The following is a 13,619-nucleotide window of genomic DNA, read 5'->3' as shown; positions in this document are numbered from 1 at the left end:
ACGCCGTGCCTCCCACCCCAGAGCTTCTTGAAAGAAACTCCGAATTTTCAACACCTACTTAAGGCACTTGAGGCTGCTCGCTGCGGCAGACGTGAGCTCATGCCGGTGCTCCAGGCATGTGCCACCCTGCTCCAAGGCTGACGCCTCAGCAAAGCATCTCCCGCGCTCCTGGCTGTGCCTGCGGGCGCCAGACGGGCACCAGCTGAGGAGCAAAAGCTGGGGCCACACCTGGGCCCCCGTCTGTGGGGCTCCCGAGGCTTTGAACATGAAAGGCTCAGAATAATTAACCGGGTGGACACGGGAGAGACCCCCTGTTTGCCTGCCGGACAGAGGAGGAGGAGGGTCCCTTTTGAGTGGGAGGCTCGGAGGCAAAGGGCTCTCAGCTGCTGCTGTGCCAGGGTGTGAGCAATCAGGTCCTGGAGCTCCTGCCAAAGGGTCACTGTCACAGCCCTGGGGGCACTGCCAGCCTCGGGCACTGGGGCACCCGGGGTGCCCTGGGGAGGCTCCTCCGGGCATGCAGGAATTGAGTGGGTGGCACCCGAGGGGGCAGCTGGGCCCTGGCCCTGGCCCTGTCCCTGCCCCTGTCCCATCCCTGTCCCTGTCCCATCCCTGTCCCTGTCCCTGTCCCTGTCCCTGCCCCTGTCCCATCCCTGTTCCATCCCTGCCCCTGTCCCTGTCCCTGTCCCTGTCCCTGCTGGTGTCACATCCAGCCCTGCACAGGGCCAGTCCCTTCCCCTGGGCTGCAGCCTGGGCAGGGTGAGCACAGCCACAAGTGGACAGCTCTCTTGGTTTCTCACCAGCCCCTGGCTACCACAGAAGGTTTCTTCTGGCTAACCACAGCCCGGATGCGTGTGCAGGTCCCATCCCCGGGGATGAAAGCCTTGGGTGATTTCCCCTGCTTCATGCAAACCAGGCTGTGAACACCACATGAAAGACCCGGGGGCGGAGAGGGCACAGAAAAGGTTCCCAAGAAGAAAAAACTTTGTGCCCTGGAAATGGGCCATGATAGAAAGCCAAAATAACAGAGCCACCAAGCTGTCCTAAACCACCTGGGCGAGAGGAACCCCGCGTGCAGGGCCAGCAAGCAGCCTCCAAACACGGGTTTCCAGGGCATTTATGGTCTGTGAAACAGAAGAGGTGCCTGGCACCAAACACACCCGGGGTGAGGTCCCCATGGGGCAGGCCCTGCAGGGTCACCGTGTGCCCCAGAGACAAGGCTGGGGCTGGGAGGGGCTGCTCAGCACCCCGGGGCAGACTGGGGCTGGGTGGGGACAGAGGGGTTAAAAAGGCAGAAAAAGCTGCAAATGGATTTCCCAGCTGGCCCTTCAGCCACAATCACAAAGCTCCCCAGGTTCCATTCTGGATGTGCGGGGTGCAGGGACAGGGGGCAGGAGGCACTGGGAGACCCCTGCCCATCCAGCACCCCCAGGAGACAGCGCGGGGCAGAGCTGGGCAGAGCTGGGACAGAGCTGGGCAGAGCTGGGCAGAGCTGGGCAGAGCTGGGACAGAGCTGGGGCAGAGCTGGACAGAGCTGGGACAGAGCTGGGGCAGAGCTGGGGCAGAGCTGGACAGAGCTGGGACAGAGCTGGGCAGAGATGGGGCAGAGCTGGGCAGAGCTGGGGCAGAGCTGGGACAGAGCTGGGCAGAGATGGGGCAGAGCTGGGGCAGAGCTGGGCAGAGCTGGGCAGAGCTGGGGCAGAGCTGGGCAGTGTGGCCTCGCTGCAGCAGGAGGATGGAAAATAAGAGCGATGAGGTCACTGCAAGGCGGCCGTGTGGGATGTGATACAGGAGAGGAGAGGGGTGCACAGAGGAACAAGGAGCTATTGTAACCTTGCAGAGCAAGGAAAAACCAGCTGTGGGGATGGCAGGTCACCTCCTGCTCACGCCGTTTGGGATTTAGCTTGTCTGGGGTCGCATACAGCCGGTGTAGAAGGGGAGAGGGGGTGAGGCCAGGTGGGAGCTTGTGGCACAAGCATGGGCACGGCTTTTCCCTGCACTGCACCAGCCCTGCTGAGGGAAGGTACAGCAGGTACTGGTGCAGCCAGCTCAGGCACCCAGAAACAGCTGGAAAGCACCTGGCACAAGGCTGGGAATGCCCTGAGCAGGATCTGCCCTGTGTGTGGATCTCCCCTCTTCATGGATCTGCCCAGTGCAGGATCTGCCCTGTGCAGGATCTGCCCTGTTCATGGCTCTGCCCCGGGCTCAGCCCCGTTCTCCCGGCCCCAGGGCTCGCACTGGGACACGCCACGGTTTGGGGTGCTCAGACTCATCCCCCCTCACCCTCCACCCTCATTGCTCCCGGGTTTAGCAGTGCCACGCCGTGCCCAGCTGGCACAGGGTGTCTCCGTTCTCCGCTCGGGGATCCCCCAGGCCGGGCGGGAGGAGCCGCTGGGGCCGTGCCCGAGCGGGGCTGCGGCTCCAGCCCCTCCCCGGTCTGCCGGCGGGGCTGCGGCCCCCGAGCCCCCGCGGCAGCCCAGACTTTGTGTCTGCACGGGGACTTCCCGTCCCCGCTCGGGCTGCGAGAGCAAAGAGCGCTTGTCGGGCCGCGCCGCCTCCGCGCTGACTGCCGCGCTCTGTTCTCGCTAGCAATAATACACCCCGAGCTCCGCGCATAAATTGAGTTTCCCAGAGCCAGGCCGGTGCGGAGACTTTAATGGGAAGGAAAATAAACTGTGTACTCGGCACGCGGGAGGTGTGGCGCTGGCGGAGGGCGCCGGCAGAAGGGAAGGCTCCTCTTGGCTGCTTTTCCCCCGGCTCGTTTGCTGAGGGAGCACACGTATGCACGGCTGCCTGGGCACTGTGCTTGCTTCCAGGGTGCCAAGGAAAAGAGAGGCGTTCTCAAGGAGCTGCTTGAGAGCTCTGAGCTCTCCGAGCTGCCCAAGCAGCCAGCCTGGCCCTCGGAGGAGGCGGCTGCTCCGGGAGGAGCTGCTGCAGCTTTCCTGCCCGGGCCGCTCCCCTCGGGGCTCCGGGAGGCTGCGGGCACCCGGGAGGGATGCCGCTGTGCCGGGACCGTGGCAGCGTGCTTGTGATTTCTCAGCACAATGCCGCGATTCAGAGCCCCGGGAAGCGCATGAGTCACGCTGAACTTCCCCGGCCAGTCACCGCTAGGAAACGCTCGCATCTGCTCAGCCACCCTCGCAGTGCCTCTGCCCAGGGCTAATTCCACCGCTGCTGCCTCCCCGCCCGCTCCCGCTGCCGCCGGGGCTGCTCCGGGAACATCAGCAGCGCGGGGACCACGGTGCAGGGGAGGCAGTGGGAGAATCCAAGAGCGGGAGAAGCAAAGCGCCTGTGTTCAATCGCTTGTCCGTGCACGGCGGACACCAGCCAGCAGAGCCCCGCGTGCTTCAGGCTGGGACCCGCAGCGCCCGGGCCGCCCCGGCGCAGGAGGCTCTGTTGACTTAACTCGGGCCGCATCCTGCTCCGAAGCCTTTGAAGCCCTGGGGGAGAAGAGCCGGGCCTTGGGATGTGCCCGTGACTCAGGGAATCCGCCCCTGTGACCAGCAGTTACCCCGAGCGGGAGGAGGGGGCCGGGGGCGGTGGGCATCCCCAGCTGCGGGACACGCTCGGGCTTCCCCGCGGGTCCGGGAAGCAGCGTTTCCCTTCGAACACGCCGTCAGTTCTCAACAAATGTCAGAGACGCAAATGGGAAGTGAAATCCCACTTTTATAAAAATATTTGCTTTGAGCTGAACGAGGCTGGTTAGGGAAAGGGAGTTTGGGTGTTTGGGTTTCTCCTCCTCGCGGTGCTCCTCTCGTCCTGCTCCCAGGGCAGGCAGCCCTGGCCCCGGAGCATCCCCCGGCCCCGTGCGGGCGGTCACGTTCCGCCTGTGTCCCCTCGCCCCCCCAGAGCCCGGCTGAGCCGCGGGGTCCCGAGCAGCGCTCCCGGCCCCCGGTCTGCGCCGCTCCGGCCCCGGGCAGCCCTTACATGGGGAAGGGCCGGCGCGGAGCCGCTCCGCTGTCTGAGCTCCCCGCTCGGTAAATAACATTCCTGCCGACGCTGCTATGCAGGAAGCTGTGCAGCTCCCCGCTCAGCTCCGGGCTGTGGGCAGGGCAGTGGGGCACCAGGCTGTGGGGCAGGACTGTGGGGCAGGGGATCTGGGGCAGGGCTGTGGGGCAGGGATGTGGGGCAGGGCTGTGGGGCAGGGCTGGCTGTGGGGCAGGGATGTGGGGCAGGGCTGTGGGGCAGGGATGTGGGGCAGGGATGTGGGGCAGGGCTGTGGGGCAGGGCTGTGGAGCAGGGCTGTGGGGCAGGGGCTGCCCTGGGTTCCTGCCTGCCCCACTCCCAGCTCCACCTGCACGGGCAGCACTTCACTTTGGGGGAACACGGGAACCTCTGCCATGACTGAGGCTCCCTGTGCCCCTCGGGGGTGAAGAGGGGCTGCCCGTGAAGCCCCGAGCTCTGAGCGAGCAGCAAACCCCAGCCTGAATGAGCCACCATGTCCCAGGCCCCCAGCGAGCCCCTGCTCCTCTGCTCTGCCAGGGTGGCCGGGAGCCAGGAGGGCAATTCTCACTTTTGTTCCTCAGCAGCCAGGCCTTCCCCTGAGAGGGGCTGGAGACACCTCCCCACAGCACCCAACCTTCCAGGGAATCACAGCCTTGTCCCAAAGCCACACAGCCAGGCTCCAGCTCACTTTATGGCCCCAGAGGGAATTCCAGAGGGAATTCCAGGCTGGGGGATGAGCCCACCCGTGGCTGCAGCACAGCCCGTGGAAGAGGGGCCTCTCTGGCCATTCCCGCTGCAGGTCCAGGTGGATTTGAAGGGAGCTTGAAGCCCTGGGCTGCTGATGTGTCCCATGCACCATTGCCTGCCAAGGTGGGCTCCAGGAAAACAGGACTGGGAGCCAGAGCTCCAGGGCTCGGCAGGGACACGGCCCCACTGTCCCTGGAGCCCTTCCTGCCACTGGGCAGAGGAAATGTGCGCTGGGGCTGCTGGGGATGGGCCATTTCCTCCCGGGCTTTTCCTCCTCTGCTTTGGCCTATTGAGGTGTGCAGGGATCAGTGGAGGAGAGCTGGGCTGGCTGGGCAGGGGCTGTGCAGAGCTCGGGGTGCTGCTGGGCCCGTGGGTGCTGCCAGGACCCCTGGGTGCTGCTGGACCCCTGGGTGCTGCCAGGACCTGCTGTGGCCCTGTCCCCGTGGGCTGGCCACGGCTGGGAAGTGGGTTTGTGCCGAGCTGTGCTTACCATGAGGGAAATGAAAATAAAAGCACCGTGCTTCCAGCTGTCTCCTCCACGCCCCAAAGCCATGGGGTGGCTGGGGTGGCTGTCCCAGGGCTGCTGCAGCCCAGCCAGAGGGATGGGGACTGGGGGAGACGTGGCTGGGGCTGGCTGCAATCCCTGCAGGAGCCCGGGATGCCAGAGAGATAATGAGAGGGGATGTTAAACATTACTGCAGTCACAGGAATTTATCTGACACCAGGAATCCTCCAGGGTGCACAGCTCAAGCCAGACCCCGTTAGAGCTCCTTTTACTCGCTGTGCTCTGGCTGGAGCTGGGGCAGCCCCGGTCGCTGCTGTTCCCTGCCCGGGGCTGTCTCTGCTGCACCTCCCCAGCCCCGAGGGGCAGTGCCAAGGGACGAGCCCTGCAGGGTGGGCACGGAGCACAGGAGAGGAGCTGAGGGTCCCCCTGGGGCTGTCCCGAGCTCTGCAGGCTGGGGACAGGAGGGACATGCAGGAGGGGCCGTTTGTGCAGGGCCAGGCTTGCTCTGCCTGCCTGCAGCTCCCCACGCTGCTGCCAGGACGCTATCTCCTCTGCTCTGAGACTTCTGGGGATTTTTTTCTATCCAGAAGTAGGAAAAAACCTGAACAAGCTTGGGGATTTTTCTGTACCTGGGCAGCAAAGAGCTTGCACTTCCAAGCCAAGCCCGCTGTGAACTAGAAACGTGTTTCGTTTTGGAGGGGAACACACTAAAGTGAGACAATTTGGAAACTTCCCAAACATCCTTTGAACCCCTGAGTTCCTGCCCTGCACTTCCCCACTGGGCACTGCTGCGTGTGGCTTTGGGGCTCCCAAAGTGCCCTGGGGCTGGGGCAGCAGTGCCCTGGGGCTGCTCTTCCCTGCCAGGCTTGCAGTGAGCCCGGTGCCCAGCAGTGCCCTGGGGCTGCAGCCAGGGCAGGTGCCAGGCACCATCCCCACCGTGCCCGGGCTGAGCAGGAGCTGGGGGCTGCAGGGCAGAGGGCAGGAGGCAGCCAGGGGCCGGGGCAGTGGCATCCAGAAGCAGAACAGACAATTTCCAAGCCGTGGTGACGGTGAGCAGTGATGAGCAGGGGCTGCTTCAAAGGGAACCAGCTTTAACTGGATCAAACCCCGAGCCAAAAGCATAAACACTAGGAGGAAGTTTGGCTAAAGTTAAATCATGTTTTATTTAAAAATCTCCCTCTCCTTGTAGTAAGATGGAAACTCTACATCTGAAAAGTGAAACTAAGATTGGAAACAGTCTGCAGTCATTAAGTTTATGCTGCTTTTTTTTTTTTCTTCAGCTTCTCAAGTAAAATATCAACTGGCTCCACTGTCAGGGACAGGAAACATTAGTAATAAGTTCATAGATTTACATTTTCCCCAGGGAAATACAGGAATATCAGAGATCAAAAGTTGGAGAAAGGAGTTATTTTTATACAGTGATTTGCAACCAGTATTCATTGAGGGGAGTAAATAAATTACAGGCCCTTCACTTTGGGGTTGTTTGAGTTCTTTTTCTTTAATGCTGTCCCTTTTAACTACTGTAGAGAGTCTGTCAGGCCTTACCCAGAGCAGGAAACCTTCCCTGCCTGTTTTGCAGCAAACACAGCTGGTCACTCATGCTGTCACACCAGACTGTCACACTGCCTGTGGGCTCAGGGCATCATGGGGCAGGACGTGGGACAGGCCAGCCTGGCACCATGGGGCACCATGGGGACATGGCTCTGCTGGCCAAAAGGGTCACTTGGGGTGCCAGAGCCAGCCTGGCTACCGGTGTGAGGCACCCCTGCTGCCAGAGCTGGGCCCTGGGGCCCCTCTGTGCCCTGGGCACTGGGCACTGCTGCTTTGGCCAAGCAGGGCAGCAGCCCCGGGCACTCGCTCTCCAGGAGGGGGGGATGGCCCTGGGCCTTTGCTGCCACCCAGCCTGGTCCTCCCCACCACCCAGAGGGTGGCTTGTGGCATCCTGGCCCTCGGGGTGTCTCTGCCTGGGCTCGTGTCCCAGCCCAGGGACAGCCTGTGCCCCGTGCCACAGCCCAGGGACAGCCTGTGCCCCGTGCCAGAGTGCAGGGACAGCCTGTGCCCCATGCCAGCCTCTCTGCCACAGCCCTGCTCCCCATGAGCTGCACCACGGGCAGCCAGAGCTCCTGTGGCCGTGTCCCCCAGGGCACTCACAGGGGCCAGGCTGCTGTGGCAGGGCTGGGGTGGCCGGGAGCCAGCCCCAGTTGTGGTGCAGACACTGGAAACTTTGACCAGGCATTTTGTCTGGTGTCATCAATTAAAGGTGAGGCACTCGCTGGCAGAGCAGGATAATGAATGATGGGTTTAAGTACAACTGGAAAAACAATAAAATACTCTCTGAGGGTGACACAGCTGTGAACAATGAACATTAAACAACTTCACGCGAGCAAGCTGCCGCAGCCACACTCGGCCCTGATGGATTCCTGTTTGGAGTGTGCCTCACAAAGGCACTCTGCAGCCACCCCGGCTGGGAAACGCTCTCCTTCTCCTGCTCAAAAATACATCCACATAAAATGGGCTTTAAGAATCCCTAAAGGTTCATTAATGTCACAAGCAGGGGAGGAGAAAAGAGTTGGAAGGTCTTGAAGTACATGTCGGAAACACTCCAGAGAAAACTGTAAATGCTGCTGGGATGAACTGCAGGCTCTGGAGGATCAGTCGTGCTGGAAGACTATTTATTTTCCAGTCTATTTTAAACACTGGACTGCTTCAGATAAGAGTTGCCTGTGGTGGCAGACAGGATCGTGGGACTGGTGTGCAGGAACTCATGCCAGATTCATTTCTGGGGAGTATTTCCTCCCTGCCTTGATAAATCTGCCTTGTCTGCTGTACCAGGTTACTTCCTTTGGAGTTCTCTCTCCTTATTATTACTTATTAAAGTTGCCTGCAAATAGCACTTGGGCTTCATGCAACATCCTGTACGACAATCCATCCTTCTCGTTATCTCAAAGCTGACAATTCCCACCAGGGCCAGAGAGGGTGGCTGGAAAAATGCCTTGAGAAGAAACAGAAATGGCCATCCCTCCTTGCGAGGCTGGAGAAACCACGCTGGGGAGGCTGGAAAGGGCAGGAGATAAGTGGGGACTTGCCCCCTTCAGGGACAAGCCATGAAAGGGAAGAAAAGCAGAAGAAACAGAGCTGGCAGCACCAACCAGTGTCTGGGTGTCTTCCCTCAGCTGGGGTCCCGGGCTGGTGCTCAGAGGGGTCAGGAGCCCTGACCTGGCAAACTGCCCCCTGTTGCTGATGTTATCTGGGAAAGGGGCTCAGGTTACAGGGCCCTGGTGAGGGCTGAGCCCACATCCCCGCTCCGTGCAGAGGGGCCGGCAGGGTCACTGGGCCCTGGACTTTGGAACTGGGCTGCAGCCCTGGCTGCAGGGAGGAGAGGCAGGCCTGGGGCTGTGTGGGATCCAGCTGCACAGGGCACTGGCTGGGCATGCTGTCTGGAGCTGCTCTGGGATGGCTCTTCCTGCCTTCCTGGGCTCCAGGGCTCCCTCCCTGGCAGCGTGAGCCACTGGGTTGCTGCTCCCAGCCCTCGTCTCACCCAGCTCTCCCAGCCTGATGGAGCTGCAAAGTGCAGCTTGGCTCGCACAGCTGGGGCACTGCCCCGGGAGCTGCCCTGGTGTGTGAGCCCCTTCCCCCAGCATCACCCAGCAGCAGCAGCCCCCTGGCCCGTCCTGCAGCCCTGCCAGCCCTGAGGCTGCTCCCTGCCTTGGCTGCCAGCCTGAGCCACCCCTCCCCTCTGCTGGGCACTGCCCCAGTCCCTGCTCAGGGGCAGCACTGCCCTGCCCATGGGGCTTGATCAGAGCATCTGCTTCCCTTTGCAGGGCAGCTTCCCTGGCACTCTCCTGCCAGGGCGCTGGTCTCATGTGCCCAGGCTCATTCAGCCAGCAGTGAGGAGAGCTGGCAGCAGCAGGGAAGGGCCCTGCCCGGGCAGGGCAGTGGGGCAGGGGGAGAGGCTGCTCCTCCCTGGGATGCTGGGAGCAGCCTCGGAGACTCCTGGCCCGGCCCAGCAGCCTGGAGAGCTGCCAGGGATATTTTGGGAAAGCTGGCTCGTGGCAAGCTCCCGAGCCCGGGCAGCACCAGCCCGTGCTGCTGGCACAGCCTGAGCACCCCAGAGCTGCGGGGTCTGGGCAGCTCCTCCTGCACGGGCACGGGCTGCCCAGGCCAGGCTGGAGCCTTAACCAGCACTTCCCAGCCACAGCTCCCGAAATGGCAAATCCTGCTGGTGCCAGACGACGGATGACTGCTCCAGACGTCTTGGAGAAGCCTCTGGAAAACTGTCTCTTCAAGGGAGCTCAATTTTGGCTTTCTAAATTGAGACTCCCCAAATTACTCTTGGAAGCATTAGCCGTTATTATTTTCCTTCTGTTTAATCACAGTATTTCCCCTGCTCCCCAGTGATAACAGACATCCAAGACGTTCCTGCTGTCCCGGAGAGGCCACACGCTGTCAGCCCCCAGCTCCCACGCCGTGCCCATCCCACCACGGTGCCAGCACTGCCACCCCGGCCACGGCAGGGGTGCAGGTGTCAGCCGGCACCAGCCAGCTCCTCCCTGCCCTCCCTCCGTGCCACGTGGAGCTCTGCGGGTCCCTCCCAGCCCAGGAGCAGCTCCAGCCCCAGGAGCCCACCCAGGGCTCGCTGCCCTCAGCACAGCCCCTGCAGGAGGGGGCTCCAGGGGAGCGGGCAGGGCTGAGGAGGGGAGGCTGTGGGTGCCCCCGTGGCCGTGCCCGAGCTGTTCCTGGCACACCCTGTACCAGGGACCATCTCTGCCCGGCTGGGGCACGCCGGGAGGAGCTCCTGGATCAGCTCACAGCCCCCCACGCCCCCTCCCAGCACCCTTTATTTATGGGACAGCTATTTCCTCTCGGGGAGAAGGAGCCAGCAGCACGACAGGCAGAAGGGTTTGGATGAAAACAAGGGGTTTGCTGGAGCTGTGGAAGATGTGGGGCTCCCTCTGGGTGCTGGGGTGTGACGTGCCAGCCCCCTGCTCCCCAGCAGGGACAGTCCCACGGGGCTGGGCTGGCTCCCGGGATGCCCTGCACACCCCTGGCAGGAAACCATCTGCCATCTCCCATGTCTGCCCCCAGGCCCTCATCTGAGCCACAGCCACCAATAACTTGGGGTGTTTCCAGCCAGTGCGGGCCCCACGTGCTGCCCTCCAGCTCCGTGGCAGCCATGATGGAAGGTTATTGCTGTGAAGTGAGGCTGGGGGGGAAATTCAGATTATATCGATCCCAGACAGCAGCTGCTGTACCCAGGGCAGTAAACTTTCCTACCCCAGTACGTCTTTTGACATAAAGTAACTTCTGTCTTAGATGAACCTTTCCCAAGTCCAGCCAAAGTTATTTTTTCATGGGACAGGGAAGCCCAGCTCCTCCCATGGCAGCAGGGCTGATGGATGCCCTGGGGAAGGGCTGTGGGGGTGAGGCAGTGCCAGGTGAGGCCCCAGGCACGGGGCCACCCCGAGGATGCTCTGCCCATTGTGCTGGGGACTCCTGGGGCACCAGGTCACCGCAGGACCCCTCAGGCCCCACAGCCAAGTGGCCAGGCAGGACACGGGGAGCATTGCCACCCTGTGGTGCCAGCCTGGGCTGGGCTGGGTGCTCCCTGCCCGCTGTGTGTGCCCTGCACACCCTGGGATGGCAGCGGGTGCCTCCACAGGCACAGGAGGGGCTCTGGTGCCTCCTGCCCTGCTCAGCCCCGGGAAGGACTGTCCCTCACTCCTGCCATCCTCTCCTGGCTCACAGGAGCTCCCTGCCCGCGGGCCAGCACCCCTCCTGCCCTGCCAGCACCACGGCACACAGCCTGATTCAAACAGAAATTCAATTAGAAATAAAACGAGTATTTATTTCAAACAGAAACAAAACGAGTGGCTTTTCCCTCTGCCCCTCTGGGCTGGGCGGGCAGTGCCCGTCCCCTGGCTGGGCCCTCAGGAGCATCCCTGGCACGGCGGGGAGAGGCCACGACACCAAAAGTCCCTTGTTCCCCGAGTGACAGGCTGGTTGCTGAGCTCTGCCCTCCCCACCTCCCCGAGCTGCCAGCCCCGCTCAGGGCGGTGCCCTGGGCACAGCAGCAGGGTCACTCCCCGAGCAGGGCCACTCTCCAGAATCACCTTCTGCCCCACCAGGAAAGGGGAAAAGCGATCAGTGGCTCCGGCGCTGGCTTCAGAGCGGATTACGGCGGTGAATAGGAGCTGTCGCTAATGAACGGTGTGACCAGCAGCTAATTGAGCAGTGACACAGCCAGCCCCTCGAGGCTCTGCGGGTGACTCCGTGCCCTGCCCGCCCTGCCCAGCTCAGCGTGCAGCTCCGTCCTCCCGCAGCCACAGACAACGCGCCGCCAGCATAACCCTGCGTGGAAAATGCGGAGGTGGAGGGAAACCCGGGTAATGAGCCCGGGAGCCGCCAATCTCCTCGTGTGAAACGTGAGCCTTTTCCTGGGAAAGTAAAACAGGCCCCACACTGCCTTCAGGGAGCCCAGCAGAGCAGAGGGCCGTCCACACACGTGTGTGTGTGCTGGATTTGAAACGCTCGCTGTGATTGTCCAGGCAGATCTCCAGTCAGCTGCAGCACGGCATTGCTGTTGTGGGGCGGGCACGGGCTGTGGCTCCCTCTGGCACTGCCACTGCTGCTGGCCCTGCTGCCCGTGGTGATGAATGAGGCACAGCAGCCCCGTGGCAGGTGCCCTTTGCTGTGCTGGGTGGGATTCACCCCTGGGCTGGGTGGGATTCACCCCCTGTGCTGGGTGGGAATCTCCCCTGTGCTGGGTGGGATTCTTCACCCCTGTGCTGGGTGGGATTCACCCCTGTGCTGGGTGGGATTCTTCACTCCTGTGCTGGGTGGGATTCACCCCTGCGCTGGGTGGGATTCACCCCCTTGCCGGGTGGGCACCGCCCCGGTGCCCCTGCCCCGCTGCCCGGGGGCACTGGCTGGGCAGGGGGTGCTGAAAGGGGGGCACAGGCAGTGCAAGGCACGGAGGTGCTGCACCAGCCCCCTGCATGCCAGGGCCAGCAGCTTTGCCCGGGGCTCTCCCCGCATTCGCTGTGCTTTGTCTGCACCCCCCAGCGCTCGGCTCATCAGCCCATTAAAGATTAATTTGAGATTATTGCTCGTGTCAACAGCCCACGGGCAGGAAAACAATGGCTACACCTGCGACTTGTTTGCGAGCTGCTAATGGACAGGCTTCCCCGGGGTTCTGCTGGCAGCCTGAGCCTGCCCGGCGTGCTGCCCTGCCCGGGCAGGGACAGCCTCACCCCAGGGCTCCTGCATCCCCTCGGTGTCCCTGCTGCTCACCCTGCCAGCTATCCCAGGTTCTCCATGTCCCCCTGCCCCAGCCCAGAGCAGCCTGGCAGCCCCCGGCTCCCGGGACGGGGCTGGCCCTCACTCTGCCCGGTGCTGCTCGCTGCTCCAGCCTTCTCTGGCTGAGCCAAGAGCCAGGAATTGGGCTGCCAGACTGGAGGGGCAGCACCTGAGAGCCCTGTCCCCGGGGCACAGGCTCTGGGCAGGGCCAGGAGCAGATGCCACAGCAGCCCAAGCGCCGGTGGGCTGTGCTTTTGTGATTCAGAACAGGCAGCATTTCTTTTTCCCAGTGTTTTAAGGCTGCATTTGTGTTTGAATGGCAGCGGGATTTGCCAGTGGAGCTTTGCTGCTCTCCACCCGTTGAGACCTTCCCTCGGAAAGCCTGGCGTGCCAGAGCACCCGTGGGAGCAGCACAGCTCCCTGAGGAGCTTTCTCCCCGCTCTCACGGCCGGCCTGACCGATTGAGGGGCATTGAGGGGGCTGGCAGGGTCCCGGTGGGTCGGGCTGGGATGGAGCAAGGGCCTGAGCAGCACGGGAAGGGGTCGGGTCCGTGTGGTGACAGGGCTGGCACACGGGGCGGGGACAAGCACGGCCCGGGGCTGGGGGCTGCTGCTCCCTCTGCTCCCTTCCAGCTCCTGCAGGTGGTCCCTTCCCAAAATTCGTCTCTCCTTTTTTTTTTTTTTTTTTTAACTGTTTAGCTGCTTTTGCGGCTCCAGAATTTTATGGATGGAAAGCTGAAAGTAATTAGTGCCCCTCCCCCGCTTCCTGTTGGGAAAAGGAAGAAAAGCACACACAAGAGCAAACCCAAAACTTCCTGCCCTGCTTAATAATCGAGTAATGAGTCCAGCTCGGCTGGGAAAGTCAGTTTGTACCGGGTGAGCTCTTAATTAAAGAAGGGCCGAGCAGCAGCTCTGCTGACTTTCACAGCCACACATGTCCCTGCCCCACGCCGGCCCGGGAGAGGCGCGGGGACCCGCGGGCTGCGGGATGGAGGGGACCCGAGGAGGGGGTCCTTCCTTCCCTGGCTCAGTGTGGGACATGGCAGCGGGGAAAGGAGGGCAGACAAAGCCAGCCCGGGGCAGCAGTGAGCCCCGAGGCACCCGGGGCTGCAGCAGGGACGGTGCAGGGC

The sequence above is a fragment of the Passer montanus genome, unplaced genomic scaffold (genome assembly GCF_014805655.1).
Source record: "Passer montanus isolate IOZ18808 unplaced genomic scaffold, ASM1480565v1 scaffold41, whole genome shotgun sequence".
NCBI classification, from domain to species: domain Eukaryota; kingdom Metazoa; phylum Chordata; class Aves; order Passeriformes; family Passeridae; genus Passer; species Passer montanus.
Note: the sequence above shows the minus strand (reverse complement) of the source record.